This window comes from Empidonax traillii, unplaced genomic scaffold, assembly GCF_003031625.1.
Source record: "Empidonax traillii isolate 1590-97213 ecotype Southwest subspecies unplaced genomic scaffold, ASM303162v1 scaffold386:size1297806, whole genome shotgun sequence".
In the NCBI taxonomy this organism is placed as follows: Eukaryota; Metazoa; Chordata; class Aves; order Passeriformes; family Tyrannidae; genus Empidonax; species Empidonax traillii.
The window spans coordinates 157,948-176,669 of record NW_020955579.1 but is presented as its reverse complement, the minus strand read 5'-3'; the positions used below and the strand labels follow the sequence as shown (position 1 = coordinate 176,669).

At 39.3% G+C, this 18,722-nt stretch overlaps 1 protein-coding gene across 3 annotated transcripts in view; it reads left to right on the top strand.

The window, feature by feature from the left end:
- The first annotated feature begins 1,444 nt into the window (after positions 1–1,444).
- The window catches only part of CSGALNACT1 (chondroitin sulfate N-acetylgalactosaminyltransferase 1), a 44,654-nt gene continuing 27,376 nt past the window's right edge, over positions 1,445–18,722 (top strand). The window contains exons 1-3 of one of the 3 annotated variants that reach the window (XM_027893337.1): positions 1,445–1,564; positions 1,972–2,112; positions 16,143–16,288. The gene's annotated coding sequence lies outside the window, so the exon portion shown is untranslated. The remainder of the gene's footprint in view (positions 1,565–1,971; positions 2,113–16,142; positions 16,289–18,722) is intronic. The other 2 variants (XM_027893338.1, XM_027893340.1) reach the window with 2 other exon arrangements.

The following is an 18,722-nucleotide window of genomic DNA, read 5'->3' as shown; positions in this document are numbered from 1 at the left end:
TTATGAAAGCACTTTTTAGGAGAGAAATTCATTTTCACCTGGAAGGATTTCAAGAGAAGTTGTTAAAGAAGTAATTTTTCCATATAGAAGTTTGCTAAGTAGAGAAAGAGCATGAATAGGGAGAATTTAACTCCTGGATATACTTCCTTTCGTTCTGCTGCCTTCCCACATATTCAAGCTCATAATGTCCTCGTGGCAACTCTGAAATACATATTAATAGAAAAGAAATTCTAAATTAACCGGCTGCATATGCTTGTCCCCACTTTTAATTCCACAGTCACGTTGTAAAGTGCATTCCACGGTTTGTGTTTTCCCTTTTTTATTGCTGTCTCTTACAAATCCCATTCTCCCTTGCAAGTTCTTTCTGTGCACAAGTCACAGGCATTCATCGCCTTGTCACTTGGAGTGGCACTCAGCTCAAAAAATGTTGCTATCTGCAACCTCCTTTTGTGGAAGCCATCGTAGGTCCGTCTGTAGGCGGTGAAGCCCAGAAGACAATTCAGGGGACCAAACACAGGTTGGAGTAGGTTGAACTGTGCTCTGAATGCCTTTGCTTGGGTCTGCATGGCTTGTAAAGGGGATGCAGGGGGACGCAGGGTGGTGTCCTCACCTGCAGAGATCTGTGTGGTAATTTCCTATATGAGGTGATTAATGTGGCTTTATGAATGTTTAACCAAGTTGCTCAGTGTCCTTACTCCATTCACAGTAGCTGGTTCAGCCCCTAAAGATCTTCAGTCATGGAGCCATCATTCCCAGGAGGGACAGTTGACTCATCCCATGTAGCTGCAGTCTCTGGTGGCTATCCAAGCTCTCTGCACTAAACACAAAGCTAGTCAGCAGCATGTGATTACTGATTTCCTTTAATCAGTGAGTGCTGCTTGGACTACAATGTCTCAGTGGAATTGCATTAGAGGTTTCCTCTGTAAGTACTGTGCATTTCAAAATTGCTTTCCAACAGCATACTGAACGGTCTAAGCAGGGAACTGAGTTTTAGCAAGCAGTCAGTCATCAATAGCATCCTGCTCTTAAGCCGAGGTAATGATCGCTTCTTTAAACGTGCCTGCATTTTCCCCAAGAGCACGTGGGTCTGATCCTGGAATGCAGGTGCGTATATGTGCTCAACTACCCTCATCATGTGCAGCCAAACCAGTTGAACGGCATGTTTATAGAAACTGTCCTTAAAGAGCGATTGCCTCTTGAAGGAGCACAGCTCATATAAGAGGAGTGGGACTGTCTCCAGCCAGCCCTGGGAGACGATGCTGAGAGCATATTGAAAAGCTGTCTTCAGCAAAAGCTTGCCAGTTTAACAACTCTGTTCACTGTTCCTATTGCACAGTGGGCTCTTTGACGCAACAGAAAGAGCTGCTTTTTTTTTTTTTTTTTTTTTTTTTTTTTTGCTTCCTCTTAAATCCGCCTGGCCAATTTAAAGCTTGTGGATATTTCTTCCCCCTCGGGGAAAGCTTATGTGAGGATTTTCTTTTTTAACAGTTCATTCCGTTAAACCATTTTTTTTCTTGTTTGCTGTTAGAAAATGTTGGAGCTGAACACAAGGCTTTCATTGCAGGTCAGTGATTGAACTCTTGACCAAAGCATTTAACATTTGAGTGTCGCTTTAGCAAGCACTGTAGTTTGGGAGGAAAAAGCAAGTTAACAAGGTTGTATCGTGTGAACCCATGTGTGGCTACTACTGGAATACGAATTTTTTCAGATCTCCAGTGATGGAGTCCTGTGCAGATGAATTTATAATCTTTCTTTTGTAGACAAATATACCAAATTAATATTTTAGTGAGAATTGAGGTGATGTCATAGTTATATCTATATTATTTAGTTCCTGAATGCCTCTACTCCCTCAAAATGCAATAAATCTTACAGTGAATTTCAAATATTCAGGTTTTGCCTTTTTATTTTGCAAGGATTGTCTTTTTGACTTTTAATTTTTTTTTTTAACTTCTTTTCTGCACACTTTACTAGGAAGCATGTTATTCTTGGGCACATTCTGTCTGCAGGAAAGATAGTTATTTGCTATTTTTTCTTGCTTCTTAGACTGCTGTCAAGAGAACTAAGAAAGGATGTAGGCATATTGTTAATGTCTCTCTTCAAGCTGTATTTGAGGTAAGGCAATTTTCTATCCTTATCTCTGAAATTAGAATATGAAGTAAATGCAGTATTTCTTTCCTTTATAGTTACTAAGATTATCCTGTTGCTATCTGTTTATCTTATTGCTAAAGGTTGTACATACTTGTCACAAAGCTCTTCCTTGTCTATGTGATACTTAAAATCCTATATTTTTATTTCAACAATATCTACTACATATCTTCATCTTAAATGTTTCATTTTTGTAATTGCTTTGTTTTTCTCCTCTATCACATTAAGTATGGGAGTGAGTGTATTTCTTGCCCTGTCTAGGCAATTCTTATGCAAACTTTATAAAACTGAGTTTCACATTGTTTCCAGTGTGAATCACTTTCCTTGTAAGACAATGACTTTTATGGTAATGTTTAACTTGAGCAACATTGTTTTCAAACATATAAAATGCATTTTTGGTGTATTCTTTTTTAACAGCAGTCCAAATAAAATGGACAAATAATTATTCATATCTGACTGCTTACTTCCTTCTCCACTTACTGTTGCCTGTTACGGGAAGTATATCGCTTTGGAAGATTGAATCATTATTTATGAGTATCAGTGTAGCTGAAAGGTGTCACTGCAACATTGGCCAATGCAACTGCATTGAAAATGGAATTTGTATGGGATACCACTGCTGGTGAGTTATGACTAGGGCCTGGGTAATTAGAAAATACTGCTTCTTGTTCATATTTATTTTCAGTCAATTTAAGAGCTTGCCATTCAAGGGAGGTTAATTTTTCTCTTACCCTTTTCTGCAGCAAGGTTACAGTTTTTATAATTCAAGATTTTTGCATGTGCTTTTTATAATTTTATCATTATTTAAATCAATTCATCTGAATCTTTGTGGCATCTCTTACAAGGCGAGGTGTGTTTTAAGGCAGACATGATTTTTTTGTATTATAAATCTATACCCTGTCTCAGTGCAAATACAGCTTATGCCTGCAACCTGTTTTCTACTGTCAAAAAACCCCACCTTATTCCCTACTGCTGAAGTTATCTCAAGTTGAATGTGCCTTAAAAACCTTAAAATTAAGAAGTATAATAAACTAAGGCAATCTTTATATAGCATGTTCTCTGAACCTTTTCCTCGAAAAATTAGATACATGCCATCTCTGATCCAGCATCACTGCTAGAGGATGTATTGGGCTGCATTCCTTCCCTTCTAATCTCTACTTTTGTGAGGCAGTCAGTCCTGCTATTCAAAAAGAATCTTATGAGGGTCACACTGTGGTGTGCTGACATTTCTACAGACGTTACTTTGCCAGAAAACCTGAATGGGTAAGGAGGAAAAGTGATATGGATGCCGTGGTGTATTCTTTGGGATCTTTGGAGTTGAAGCAGTATCTTGCTGGATTCCATCCTTCTTGCTTCCCAATGGTTACTGGAAGGTATTTGTATCTCCTTATGTTTGTGCTGTCAGCTTTCTACCTAGTCAATGTAGCAAGCTCATGGCTTGCTATATTTCTCCTTGCATGGCCTGAACAGCGTCAAGTTAACTGGGTGCTTGTTCTGTCAGGCTAGTGATCTGGTCTGTGACTTGCCACAGCCTTGGTAACAAAAGGTTAGCTAGTCTAAATCGTGCACAGGCCAAGACATGTTAAGAGGAAATGCGCTCAGAACTTTTATTTGTAACAGTTAAAATCGGCAACTCATTTAGCAACACTTTTGCGAGATACAGACAAAAAAACATAAGGCAAAAATGCTTAATCTATTTATACCTAGCTTATATTAATAAAGTTTTTACCCCATCCTGCTGAAATGATCTTCTGAAAAGATTTCCTTGTTTGCATGTAGCATACCTTTCAGGTCACATCTATTAGAAAAAGTCTGTTCACGAGCCTCCTCTAATGAAAGAAAACTTAGTCACACCATGTCTCTGGGAGCATACCTCAGGCCACTTTCTGATTCTTGAGGAAACTCTCAGTTTTTCACTCAGTTGCATCTACAAAAGTTTTCAGGCAAGGCAGTGTTAGTCTTTCATCCCCAAACCTTTTCATTTGTGTCTATCCAGATAAGATGCCATCATTGTTCTTAATTATTTCATTGTTAGAGACTGACAGATATTTTTATAAGTGTATGTGTAACCTTCTTATGCTTGACTGGTTGGTCAAAAAGAGAGTAAATCTCTTTACCTCCCTTTGGACTTACTTTTTTTGGAGGGAGACTTAGTTTTCAGAAAAAATGTCTTCATGGTGAGCTGTATTCTCTACCAATGACTATACTGACATATATACACACACAATCTTATGCAGAGCTCTGACTGGCTTTCTCCTGACACTGAGGCAGTAAGTTAGTTGTCAGAAGAAAGCAATGTCTTACTGTTTAAGGATGGGCCTTCCGGGTGAAGTCAGTGACAAGACTTGGGAGGCACGAACTGAGCAGTTTAAAGACCAAGGGCTAGAGAGAAATGAATCTCTAGCACATTTGTGAAATTGCTTTTCCTTTAACTCTTCAAGGTGCAAATATTTCACCCAGATTATCTCCTCAAGTGTCCAGTTTAGATTGTGTGACTGCAGCATCTGTGAGGGCTTCTCAGCACTGTTTTAATATTACTAATAAGGAGTCATGTCTGAAGTCATGTCTTTGTCTGAAGAGAGGACTTTGGAAGAATGCCATGCTGTTGGAGGTACTGAGTGAACTCCAGAGGTTTTGCTTATCTATATGATTGAGTGGGATCCTTTCATTGTGATTTAATTGCACTCAGGCTTGAGAATAAAGATTTGGATAAAAACACCACACACTGAATGTCTCCCACAAGCCTCCATGGAGCTTGACCAGCTTAATGAGAGTTGTCAGCATCTGCTTTGGGAAATGCCATGAAGCTTTTAATCAAGCTGAAAGAATTTTATTCCTGGTGTCCTACCTCAGCTGCAGCAAAACATTGAAAGTTAAGGCCTTAATTGCAGGTTTCCATGTGTTTCTGTTCATTGAGTACTCATTTAGTAGTCTCACCACCTTCAGAGTGAAGATTTTCTTCCTAATATCTAATCTAAATCTACCCTCTCTCAGTTTAAAGTTGTGCCCATTCCTTCTCGACCAATTCCTACATGCCCTTATAAAAAGCCCCTCTCCAGCATTCTTGTAGGCCCCCTTCAGGCACTGGAAAGCTGCTATAAGTTCTCCTGGGAGCTTTCTCTTGTGCAGGCTGAACAATGCCAGCTATCTTGGCCTGTCTTCATAGGAGAGGTGCTCCAGCCCTCTGATCATCTTCATGGCCCTCCTCTGGACACACTCTAACAGGTGTGTGCTTCTTATATTGGGGGACCCAGAGCTGGATGCAGTAGTCTGCGTTTGCAGAGCTCTGCAGGACTCAGCAGTACTGCTGAGCCTAGTATTCAGTCTGCCCTAAACTCTATGAAGTTGCAGTTCTGCTGTCCCATTGAAGCCGTGCAGCTTTTCTGCTCATTTAATTGGTGGCCTGCTCCCAGCTCAAGAGAAGGTGCTTGCAGAGGTGGTATGAGTGTAGTAGGGACAAATAGATTGCATAAAGTAATGCAAGTATTCAAGTACGTTCATTTTGGTTAGTGATGTCTGTGAGCTAGATTTGGGGAGGAACAATTGGAAAAACTTGTCAAGAAGTTTTTATCTTCAATAGCAAATAGATAAAGTGGTAGCTTTCATTTCCAAGTCTGTGCCTGTGACAAAGTGAGTTACCCTTCCGATATGTGAATTGCCCTTGTCTTCATGTTGCCTGGCCTTGATAACAGAGAAATGTAAGTAAATCACTTGCACATGGGCATCATCCTTCTGTTTGGAAAGAAAAGAATAACAGAACAGTGATAGAAACTCTACTGAAGTGAAATCCCTGGGAATTTTTTTTCCTTTTTACTCTCTGTTGTGTGTCTGAAAGTGGTCCTGCAATTTACTGGCAAGCAGACATGGAATAATGTGCACTCCAGCAGCCTTGGAACACTGTGCAGATACCCTGGGAGTTGTTTCTATGGGAGATGGTTGAGGAAGCAACAGGTTGCTGGGTTGCTATTTCTGAAAATACCTCTTTTTTTTAATAGCTAAAGCTATAAATAGTTGACAGTTCTTAAATTGAATAATTCTCTCTTCCTTTCCAGGATGAGAAACTGGATCAAGATTTTCAAAGCCAAAAGCCTGCAGCCAGATATCTCTATTAATCATCTACTTATAATGTTGCTCAGATTTTGAGGCAATTCTTTTATTGTTCCAGTTTTGTGTAGAGCGAAAAGACTCACACAGAGTTTGCCAGTGGGCCAGTGGTAGAACCAGAAGCAGGACTTCAGTCTACTGCATTTCCTTGCAGAGCTATGACTACTAGATTATGTTTGATTGTATAACCATATTTAGAAATTAGAATCACTTAGTTTTCAAAACAGTTGAGCCATCTGTAAGTTCACCTGGTTTGGACATCGTTTATTAAATGACCATTGCTTTTGAAGGTTGAGTTGATAAAGAATTGTAGGCCAAAATATTCAAACCACAGGAGTGAATACCCAAAGGGCTCCCAGTCACATGCACTAAAGCAGATGGCTTCAGAGAGTTTCGCATGTTACTCAGACCAGCCCTGATGGTCACTGCTTTGTGTTGCACTAACATCTTTTGCTGGGATATGAATGGTGAAAGGTAAGGAGATGTTACGCCACCTGTGCTGTCATTTCTTCTACCAGGGTGGTACTTCAACTACAGCTGGGAGGGCTTACAAGGCAGAACATTTCAGTCTCAAAAGTGGGATTTTAGCCCTTATATAATTTCAGCTTTTTTTTTTTTTTTTCCAACATTTTCCCTTATGAATTGACTTCAGAGAAGTATAAGTATGAAAGTGCTGGTCATGGTGCTCGTAACAGAATTAGATAGAGCTGCTTGTGCCAGGAATCAATGGTAATCAATCAGTGAACAAAGTGGCTTGCAGGCATGAAGGGTGCATTGTGTGCATTTTTATTTTTTAGCTTTTGTAACCAGTCATCCAGCCTCTGATAGGACTGTCAGATTTCAGCTTGTAATGTGCATTAAACTAGAGTATGTCTATATTTGGGTTCTTTGTGTTCGTGTATCCTACGACTGATCTTTTCATTAACATTTAGGATGACCACATAGATACTGACTTCCTTCACAGAGGGAAACTTTAAAAGTTCTATCGATTTCAAAAGGAGGAACTTTTTATCAAATACGTGTACTTTTAATGTGGAGCCACTATTTTAGAAAATCATTCCTCTTGAGTTCGAATAGTCTGAAAATAGAGGTAACAGTTTAGAAACATCCTTTTTAGAGGGAACTTTGTATTATTTTACTTGTGAGAAGGTGAAGTCTCTTGATTTTAGGGAAGAGATTTTAAATCAACTTTGGGGAAGCTTGTAAAAAGCTATTAACAAAATATGCAGAGGTGTGTATTGTGAATCAGGCTGCCTGCCTGCACTGTTTTTTTCTCATCAGACTGCTATTAAGTAGAAAAATTATCTGAGGGGAATATGGAACACATCAGAATATTGCCTCAAATCCTAGCAAATTGAAACAGAGATGTTTTAGATTAATGAACTTACTATAAAAGTGGTGGTTACTAGCTTAGAAACTGATGTAGAGATTTGTTTGAGCTACAGGAATAGAAAATAGTCTAAAGAACATGTCACCTTCCAATTTGCAGGACAGTGTAAGGTGATCCTATGAATAGTGAAGTTTTCTCATATTTAATTGAACCACATACATAAATTTATTAATGAACCAATAAGCTATTCCAAAAATATCCCAGCTTTCTCTGAAAATTGTTCAGGAAATGAAAAGCACTTATGTAATGTTAAAGGAATGAAAGGAAAATTTTTTAGTATTAGAGAAGCAAAAATAAAGCTTCGCTCTAAAATCCTGAGGAAATAACGACACTAAGAAACTAGATCATTGCAAATGTAAAATACATGCTAAACTGTGTTTTGACTGCGTATCTCAGAACCTCTTAAAAGTATTATAATGAATTGGTGGTCCTTGTTTTTAGATAGGGGCAAAAAGAGTTTAGAAGTCCACATGGATGTATGCTTGCATTTGTCCTATGTTTAGACTTAATTTTTCAACCTTGATACTGGACCTGCCTTTTGCTATGACAGCCAGGTAGAAGAAGCTGAAGGAGACTGCTGTAACATGCTTTGTTTGTCAGTAGTTCCAGGGAGTGGTGTATGTGACAGGAGGGACAGAGCTATATGGGATTCCTGAACGTGCCTTGTACTCCAGCTGCAGGGAGTATGTGGGAAGCAGACCATTTCTATTTCACCAAAAGCACCTCTTACTCTGGGGTGCTAATTATTACTGGTTAGTACAGGTGGGCAAGTGAGCCGTGTCCAAGGAAAATTTAAGCTTTTTTTAGAGATTTTATGGAGGTAAGTTACAGATTTTTTCCAGTAAGTTCAGGGCTGTAATTTTCTTTCCTTCTTCGCAGTTTGTCCGCTTGGGCTGGTGAAAATGGGCTCATCTGCTGGTAAAGCTTTTCATTCTTTTTCTAAGGTACTTGTCCATTTCTTATATTCTGATTAGAGTCTTTCTGGCTATGGACTACTAAAAAGGCCATAGCTTCAGAGTCCAAGTAAAAGGAACTTGTCTGGCAACTGCTTAGTAATCTTGTAAACATATTAAACCTCAATATCAAAGAGACACAAAGGTGTAGATTAGAGTTATGAATTAGGATTTAAAAATTCCCAGCTTCACCTCTTACCTAGGATGACAGGCTGTAATGTACATTTGAAAAGGCTTTGCAACTCTGTTGGAACCCTCTGGCATTTTACTGAAGTAATCTGTTTTCTAGCCCCTCTGGCATTTTCCTGAACTAATCTTTATTTGTTTTCTAACCTCTATTCCTGATACCAAGGATTTTTCACTTGTTTAATATCAGACTATGATTTCACTTTCAGGCAACTCCAGCATGCTGTTTATGTGGGTCACACATTCCTCCTCCTCCTCTATATTGGTCTAGGATTTCCAATTATTTCCATATTCTTTGAGCTCAGTCACTACACAGCCAATTGAAGCAGGCGGGCTGCTCAATGTCTTTTTCACTCCTGGAGTAATTTAATCAGGGAGTGACTGGATTATTTTTTCAGAGAGACAAGCTGTGCATGCCAGGTGATCTGCAGCAGAGAACAGCATCATTATTATAAGGCTTAGATGTTTTATGCCATTTTGTGCTTCTGCAACTTGTAGTGCAGCAAACGGTACTGTCTTGATGTGTTTTTTAATATGCATGATTCAAATGTAATCAGTTAGAGGAGGTAGGAAAGAGTATGGATGAGTCATGGGACTGTGTTTATGTTGTATGAGATTGAGTTTCAAAGCTGTTGGGTCCTCTGAGGTCCTTAATCACTGCCATGTTTGTTTTACAGCAGTGCTGATACTCACAGAGCAGATTAAGTCTATTTCTATAGTGTTCCTTTGCAGTTCCATCCTAGACTTAAAAAATCTTTAATGGGAGAATGATATTGGTACATTACCACATAAGTATTTCAACTTTTGTAAAACATCAGAGGAGAGAATTGGCTGTGAGGGGAAAGTCATCAGGGAGCCCTGACATTCATTATAATCTTCATCTGGGCTGATTCGTGTGCTCAAACAACCAGATTGAGCATTGCCTATTGTGAGTGCCACTGCAAAACTCTTCTGAGGTCCCCTTCCAACCTGGTATTGTGTGATTGCTCAGCAAGACTTTTCTGCTGCTTTTCTTAGGAGTTTTGCTTTCACTTTTATTTTGTCTTTCAAAAACAAACAAACAAACAAATCTGATTCAAATACTTAGAGTCAAAATTGTGTCCACGGTTCCTCTCATCTGAGTATGCACCACCATTAAGGTGATTTGTAATAAAATCAGCTGAGTCATGAAGAAATCTGTCTAGCTGATACTTTAGTCTTTACAGTGGCTTGTTAAAAGCTTTCGTGTTGGTCTACACCTCTTTAGTTTCTTGTTCATCACTGGAACTGTCGTGGGCATGTCCAGTCTTGGCACTTTTTTTCCCCTTCATATTTGAAGTAAATAGGCTTTTTCCCATTAATATCTATGATGGTGTACCCAGTGGGGAGGGGAAAAAGCCCCACCTTCTAGAAGATTCTGGTATTTCACACTGAGATTTTTTGAAAAGTAGTATTCAGAATATTAATAATGATTCTAACTCTTACACTGCTAGGGCTGAATCTGGATTTTTGAGTTCCAGATGTCTTTAAGTTCACTGTCTAGTTAAGTTTCCATGACTGGATTTCTATGAGAGTCAGTGAAGAGAAGAAGCCACAGAGTGATTTCATTTCAAGTATATATCCACTTGTGTTTTCTTTCACCATCTTATCTAAATGGATCATACAGTCTTTGCATAATATATGCATAATATTGTCTTTGCTACAGCTGGAAATATCAAGAAGCAGACATGAAAATGACTTGCACAGGATCATATTACCTTCAGGAAGGAGACTTTGCTTGCATGTGCTACCGTTCAGTCCTATAACATAATGATATGTGCATCTGTCATCCAAGAGTTGATCAGGACTATCTTCCTGACCAGTTTACAGACCCTTTTGCCCTGGGAAAGACATTGAAACCTGCACATGGTGACCCAGAAAGTACAGTAGTGTTTTTGAAAGGTTCTGATGTGCTGCATGCTAGTCACCTCAATGCACTGAGAGAGCACTTGCTCGTCCTTAGTGTTCTTTTTTTATTTTTTACTTTCATGGGCTTTTTTTTCAAGAGAGGGCGTATGTGTGAGGGGCTGTGGTGTAATCGTTGTCTGCTGAATAACACAACTCTTGAGTCATTGCTCTTAAGTTTATGGTACAAACTTTCTACTAAACTTTTGGTCTTTCTCATTGAACTGATGTGCATAGTCAGTAGCAGCTCAAGGCGAGCATTTCAAAGTATTTTAGGACTGAAGCAACAAAACATTGAAGTGTGTTTTTGATATGGAGTGAGAAAAGTAGGCAAGAACTATTCACAACCCTTCACTGATACTTTTTACATTACACGGGGCAGTTTCCTTTGATCTACACCTATTTTCTGGCTAAATCTTTATTTGTTTTGCTCAGAATACTGTGTCCTTTCCTTAATTATGACCTGCTTTTTTTTATTGTGTTGCATCTAGCTGCTGACTCGGATTAAAATGAACTCTTCACTTAGGTTCCTCAAGATTGTGTTTCACGGTAGAGGAGAATACTTTCCAAATTGCACTGTTGTTTTTCAGATCAGAAAGCAGCTAGAACATCAAAACTTATTAGTAGAGAAGGTTTTGTGCAACTCCCAGAGGGAAAAACAGCTGATGTCTCTTGTGATACCTATGTCAAAATCAAGGCCTGAATCTGTATTTTATTCCACATAGTCTGCAGTTAGAATTGAATATTTGCCAGTCTCCCAAGCTAAAGGTGACATGGAGCAGCTTTTGCTTTCTTGAGTTCCCAAAACAGCTATCTTAAAATTAATCCAGATGAGGCTCAGGTGATACAGGAGGTAACACAGAAGTGAAAAGCTTCTGTCTTGCCTGGTGTATAACTCATCTAAGCCTAGGATTCCCAGCTGGGCTGCAATATCACCATTGTGATATATTGCCACTATTGTCAATACTGCACTTTGTGTTTTCATCTATTGAATCCTATTTAATACTCAGAAATCTCAGTTAACACTGAAATCCAATTTTCTGGTAGGTCCTAGGGATTGAAGTTTGACTCCTGCTGAGACAGGACAGAGCAGTTGTATGGTGGTATGTTTCTGCCTCTTCTTGTTGCTTGAAACTTTGTGTCCTCATAACTGTCTCCAGGACACAGTCTATCATGCTGAACATGTGCACTGGTCCACTTTTTTACCAAGTGGATAACCTCACTCTTAGATTGGCCTAAATCATGATATACTTACCACAATAATTTTCATCATTACTGAGGAATTTCACCATGTGCAGTCCCGACAGCCTTTACTTTGTGTCTCTCTCCAGGGTTCATTTGACATCTCCTATTTTTCCCCTCTGTCTTGATGTTTGATTAAGAGTTTACATAACTGTACTGTGATGCTAATTGCATTATCTCTGAGTAATCCAAGACGTGCTGACTGACATTTGATTTTCAGTGGAATAATAACTGGGGAAGAGGTCTACTTTGTCTTCACAAATATTATATTCAGATCAAACATATATTGTCATATGTTACGACTGTAGTTTGTGCAAGGATAAGCTAGAAAGTTCCTGAAAGATGGAAAATAATACTTAATTCCTACGAAGTGGTGTCAGGGTGCTTGGCAAAGCAGTGCAGGTATGTGGCACAGAACTTGGACTTGCACACTATGGAAGGAAACATAATGAGGCTGACAGAAATCCAAGAGGATAACTTATAAGGAACTGGGAAGTTCCTTTCCAGCTCCTGGAGAGAAATCTGGGTTAAAGCTTTTTAGGGATGTTAACTGTTCCTGATGTCCCAGGAGCTCAGTTAGGAGTCCAGAGTCCTGAGCTGAAGTGTGTTTTGTTAGAGAGCAAGTGCAAATCCATGCCAGAAATTTCCTCAAAACACGATTCTTCCATATGGCTTGTGGGAGATATCTAGGCTATGTTTTGACCTTATATTTCAGGCTCTGTTGCTGCTCACCATGGAAATAAGTGGGGAAATGCTGTTCGTAAATAAACACTGGTACCTTTGAGTCAACTGCATCACCGGACAGGTGATTAAGAGTGTCTGAAGTGCAGAGCTGCAGCTCTGGGAAGGAAGCCAGGCAGTCAAAAGTGTATGGGGAGACAGAAAGCTGGATAGCAACACCTGTATAAGGTCATAGAGAAAGGCTAAGCTTTATAAGATGAAGATACGCGGGGATGTGTCTTTTCTAACACTTGATTTTGGTTTTATTTTCCTCCCCTGGCTTATTAAGTTCCAATGAACAAATAAAATATGTTCTCTTTCAGATGTAGTTCAGCTGAGTCATTCCATTTCATAACAGTCAGAAGTGCCCAGAAAGTTTGTTGTAGCTGGATTCAGGCCCATTGAGACTTGCTCAGATAAAAATACTCAGTGGAAAGGGGAGTGTTTAGAGCTTCCTAACCCAGCCTGCCTTTGCGAAGAACAAAAGCTGAGTCCCTTTGCTGGTAGAGGCTGCACAGGGAAAATAACAGAGTAACCTGAGTAAGGCTCCCCATACACTCATCACTCCTTCATGAGAAGATGTTCTCTGCAGATATGTACATCTTTAACATGTGGGGAGTTTTGTTGTTTGTTTTTTTTTCCCAAACACATTTCAGAATCCAAGCCAGCTGCTACAGCTGCTTCCCTTCAGCAAAACCGCTTCAAACCATATTGAGGTTTTGTGGCTCTTCGTAGCTGTGAGCATACTCACAGCCAATTTCCTCACATTGCAAGGTAATTTTAGCAACAGCTGATTCCAAGTGGTTCCACAAATATCCTCATTTTTTTGTCTCCCATTTGTTTACTCCTCAGTTCTTCCTTCCAAACACATTGTTCCATCCCGTTAGCATAGCAAAGTGAGTTTTGTGTGCCCCAGCTAGGGTATATCAGTGCTAGTGGAGGAGAGTGGAGGAATGCTTGAGGACAGCACACTCTAGACTTTAACCCAGTCCTTTCTGTTTCCTAGAATGAAGGTTTCAGGTTGGAGCGTGTGTTTTCAGAGGCCTATTGCTTCTTTTCATGCCTGTGGTCTGAGCATTGAACATCAGCAGTCAGAGCCTGCAAACAGCCTCATGCATTAGGAAATCTAGGCTGTGCTGCTTGTTTACTTTGAGTGTAAATGTCATCTTGGCAAGTGATCTCCCCTCTTGCATACACAAAGTTTGTAATTTGATTGCTGAGCTTAAATGGCATAGGCTGGGTAATGAATTTTAAAGTTTGTGCTTCTGTTCTTTAGTGACCCTTGTGCACGTGATGTGAAAGCACAAACCAAGCTGGTGGTTTTTGAAGCTCCTTTCAGGTGTTCAATTACAGTGTCAAGCTAATCAGAGTGATTTGACATTTTGATATTGAATAGATGAACTAAGGAGAAAAAAATTTATTATTCTATTTTTTAATGAAGACAGAACATGGACTAGTCTAAATAATGGCTCCTGGCTATGGCATCTTGTTGGAGGGTTTACTTGCATTGTTCAGTAATAGCAGTTACTACTACTACTGTGCTGATGTTTTAGACCGACACAATATTTTACAAATAATGAGTGCCAGAAAAATAGATTGATATTTGGCAGTTAATACTGTTCTATGCCTTGAAAGGAAACTCAATTTATTTTTTTTAAATGAAACTAAAACTTCCACAATAAATCATTATGACATTAGTAATAATTAAATTTTTCCATTTAGGTCGTATATAGACACTCTTTGCGTTTTTTTTTTTTTTCATTTAAGTGATTTGGGAAATAAGAAAAGCCCAAAGTGTCCTGATGCCTGATAGAGATGGCATTCCACAATAAATGGGAAAAGTTATAGAGAAAACGCATGTTTACAGGGGGAAAAGTAGCAAAAGGTTAGTAAATGTATCCAGCTGTAAGGTTGTGAGAATAATTTTCATGTTGTGTCTGATGTGGCTTTGAAATCTACCTCGGAGGCATAAAATCAGAGGTGTGAAAAGGGTTGCTTTCCATCACCACAGCTGTCTTGTTTTTAGTAGGAAACTACAATTTGTAAATTCTTTCTCACTTGATTTGTCAGTCATTGCTGAAGTAATCTGTGTGATTTCATCATATTATCGGACAAGAATTAATAAAATGTAGCATCAGTGTTCTTGATGTTATATTTCTTTGACTACAGTGTATTTTATCTACAGCACAGGTGTGTCTTTGTGGTTTTCGGTTACAGTAGGACTAGTACTACTTGTTACAAGTGTTCCTCCTTTATTTAGTATGGTGCCATCATTACCTTAGTTCCTTGGGGAACATCCCTTTTTCAAAGGAAAATAAATTCAATCACAATCCCACTCATATCCTTTTTGTGGGATTACTTTTTTTTTTTTGTTACATATTTCCACATCCCTCTTCAACGAAATACAAAGTCAAGCTCTGCTTTACATTGAACACTTTTAGCAAGCCCTTTGTCTCAGGTAGTCTGACTGTGAAGTGTTTTAGTTTTATGAGAAACCTTTTCTAGTTACCTCATTGCTACACTGGTGAAAAAAGTGGTGTGTCCTTTAGAGAGCTTTCTCAGTGTTCCCAGTGATGGATGCAGTGTTTTCCAGCTGAGACTGACCAGGTGTTTATAACACCAGGAAATGGGCATGACGGGGTCTTCAAAATCACACACTTTTGGTGTAGAAGGTTTTCAAACTTTACAAGCTGGGCTGTCTTCTATGGGTGTGGCGAAAGCATTTTATGGTAATTTTGTGAATTTTTTTTGTCAGCTTTGTAGACTGAAATGGATCAAACCTGAGAACCAATCTGTATAATGAATATAGCCTGCATTTGCAGTGTTGTGCTGAAGTGTGGATTTGGGCTGAGGGATGGCTGTGTTTTGCCAGTGCTTTGGAGCATGAGCAGTTGAACTCTACTTCTTTACAGGCAATAAAGTGTACTGCTAACAAATGCTCTATTGGATGAGCCTCTAGTGCAGTGTGTGCTCAGGAAAAAACTCTTAGATTGAATTACTTTGAATTTATCAGTAATGAATGATAAATCTTCTCACTCGTTACAGTTAGTGGTCTTTTCTTTGGCTGGGTACTAGGCACCCATATTTAGATGGACCCCCATACACGGTTCAGCATCTGAGGAAGCTGCATTTCAACTGCTCCTCTTGTCTCCCTTCAGACTGTGAATCCTTTTCTTCCTGTGCTGATGGATATAGAAGGGCCCATTCTGTAACTTCAACCTAGGGGTTATCTCTGTAGCTGTCCTCCTTAGAACACAGTTTCTTGCTTACAAAGGAGAAAGTGCTTGGAGGGAGAGAATTTCACAGGGCATCTCCTCTGAAAGTCAAGAAGGAGTGAGCAGAGCCTCCACCCAGCAAACGGTGCACACATCAAAACAGTGATCCTGAGGTCATGTGCTTCTTAAAAGAAGCAAATGAAAAATGATGCTCTGAGATCACAGCCAAGGCATTTGCCTCATATTTGCTCCTCAAATTCCTTCTAGATGCCTTTGTGTGACAGATTGGTATGAAATTCCAGATCTGCCAACAGCTGAGGAACCTCACTGTGTAGCTGCAATATGTGCACAGTATTTAGTTTTAGGCTCCTACTTTTGAAGGCTGGGTGAAATTCCGGAGTTCTAATTTCAAGGTATTTATGATTTTCTTACCCTTCTTCCTCTGGGCTGAAGTCATAGTTTGTACCACATTTAAAGTTTCCAGGCTTATTGCCAGCACTAATATGTCGTTTCAGTAGAGCAGCCAAGCTGGTTCTGCCAGAGCCTCTGAAATGGCCTGTGCATCTGTTAGGGAGAACGAAGCAGCTATGGGCCACATCTGGTATTTGATGCCTTTTCGTCACAACAGATTCACTGAGGCCCCAGCTGGACCTGACTTCCACTGTGCAAAGTGTTGAACAGCGAGGAACATCACTGTTCTGGAGAGGCTTCCTGGGTGGAGATACAAAATGGGTAGAAAGGACACCAAAAGAGTGTTTAAGGAGTGCTAGAAATCTGTGTAGTTTTCCTCTGGAGTAGACCCCACTGCCTGGGAGCCTGGACATTCTGAAGGGAATGCAGCAAGACCCCACGTAGAGCAGTTGGCTCTGACATCACTGATAATGACGGTAATATTTGCTACTTGAAGCTGGGGTGAAATGGTTTTATTTCTTTAACCATCTGTTTGCAATAGATTCTCACCTTCTTTTTCTTTTATCCACATATTACTTTTATATCCACATGCCACATTTTGCTGTTCTAACAACTTCTCAAAAGATTGCTATTTTTAGACTTGTAATAATGGGTGTATGCATGACTCCTCAGCTGGCAAGCAGCTTGTTAACTCAGATTGGTGCCTGGTTCTTGCCTTTTTTTTTTATATATTTTGAGTCAACTATACATTTTTGAGGTAGAATACCTGAGATAAAGCAGAAGTGCATGTATAAAGCCAAAGGGGAGGTCAGGAACATCCAGTTTTCATTATATTTTTTCCATTTTCTGTTGAGTGATCTTAGGTGTGTTGGACTTGCTGGAGATATAATTGAACTATTGCACTGCACAGATTGCCTGATATTCGGTAATCCTGTAAAAATGACTGAAGTCAGTAATAAAATGTATAAACAGTAGGACACTGAATTAGTCTTACAGGGAACAAGTCGGTGTGTCAAAGTTGTCAGGAGGGTTCTCACTTCCTGGCATATTATGTCTGTTGAGCTGTGGTTTTCTGCTGTAATGAAGACACTGGAATTATGTAAAATAAGTTAGTTGGCATAGTGTGATGAGAGCTCTTCAGTAAATAATCTCACAGCACAGGAGGTCTGGGGCATAGATAATTTGCTCCAGCCACCCATCGGCATCTGACAAACTGGTTAAGTTAGACAGGTAGATTCCCAGCAGGAATCTGGTTCTTGCTGTGGGTACATGAAGTCTAGGAGCCTGACCTTAGGTAGTGTGAGTAGATCTTCCAGCATGCATATCACTTAAAGTAAACAAGGGAGAGTTCTGCCTATGATTGTCTAGAAGATAATTACGTTCTTTGAATTTTTCATTTACTTACATATAATACACTTTTCTTTGTCCTTTTTGACTGCAGCTTAATAGAATCAGATGAAGTACTAATTAAGAAGAATACCTATTGGAAATGGTTGTCCCCTTTCAGAAGCAGCTAAAAAGAAGTACCTAAACACCTAGAAGCATGTGGCTTCTCTGGCAAGGAGATGGAAAAACACCAATTTTGAGGCAATGGTCAAAACCATGGTAAAAATCCAGAGGAGTAATGAAGAAAAGTAACAGTTCCCAAAAAGGAGAATTGTTTCTTGTGTATGGCTGTTACAAAATACAAATGTATGCTTAGGGAATAGGTGGGTCATCAAAACCACAAAAGTGAATTTCTGCTATACATATTTTTTTGCATCTTCCAAAACATTTGGTATCCTCTATGAGTTGCAATATAAACCATTAAATAGATGGCTGATTTCATCTGCTCTGTCAAGCAGCTTCTCTTTATCTATATTTTCCTTTAAAAAGACTGGGATTTCCTTCAGCTTTCCAGTTTCACTGAGTATTTTGTCATGCTTTCATTGCAAAGTCAAGCCAAGTTCATCATCAGGGATACAAACCAGAGGAGAGAATTAAACCACCAAAATCCCTCTCACCTAGTGCTTAAAAGTTATCTCTCTATGTCAGTTTTGTTTAAATCAGATATGACTCGCTTTTTCTCACTTGCTCCACGTCCACATGCTGACACCAATTTGTTCATATTTCATTCTTTCCTACAGGGTTTTTCAGCTGCTGTTTTCCAACTAACATCTTCCATGAACTGTTGCTTTCCTTCCTCTTTTAGACAAGAAACTGATAAATTCTCTTGACATTTGTTCTTATAGGTGCCAGTCTTGAAAAACTGCCAGTACATTGCAGCTAGGAAAAGGAGATGCTTTCACATCAGTAGGAGAACGGTTATTGTTTTAGAGACATTTGTAGTGAGACATTTCATTGCCATCTCTAATAGGCCGTGTGGAACCCTTGTTCTGTGGTAATAGAACTAAATAAAAAAAAGGAAGTAGTGGAGATTTAATGATAAAAGAAATA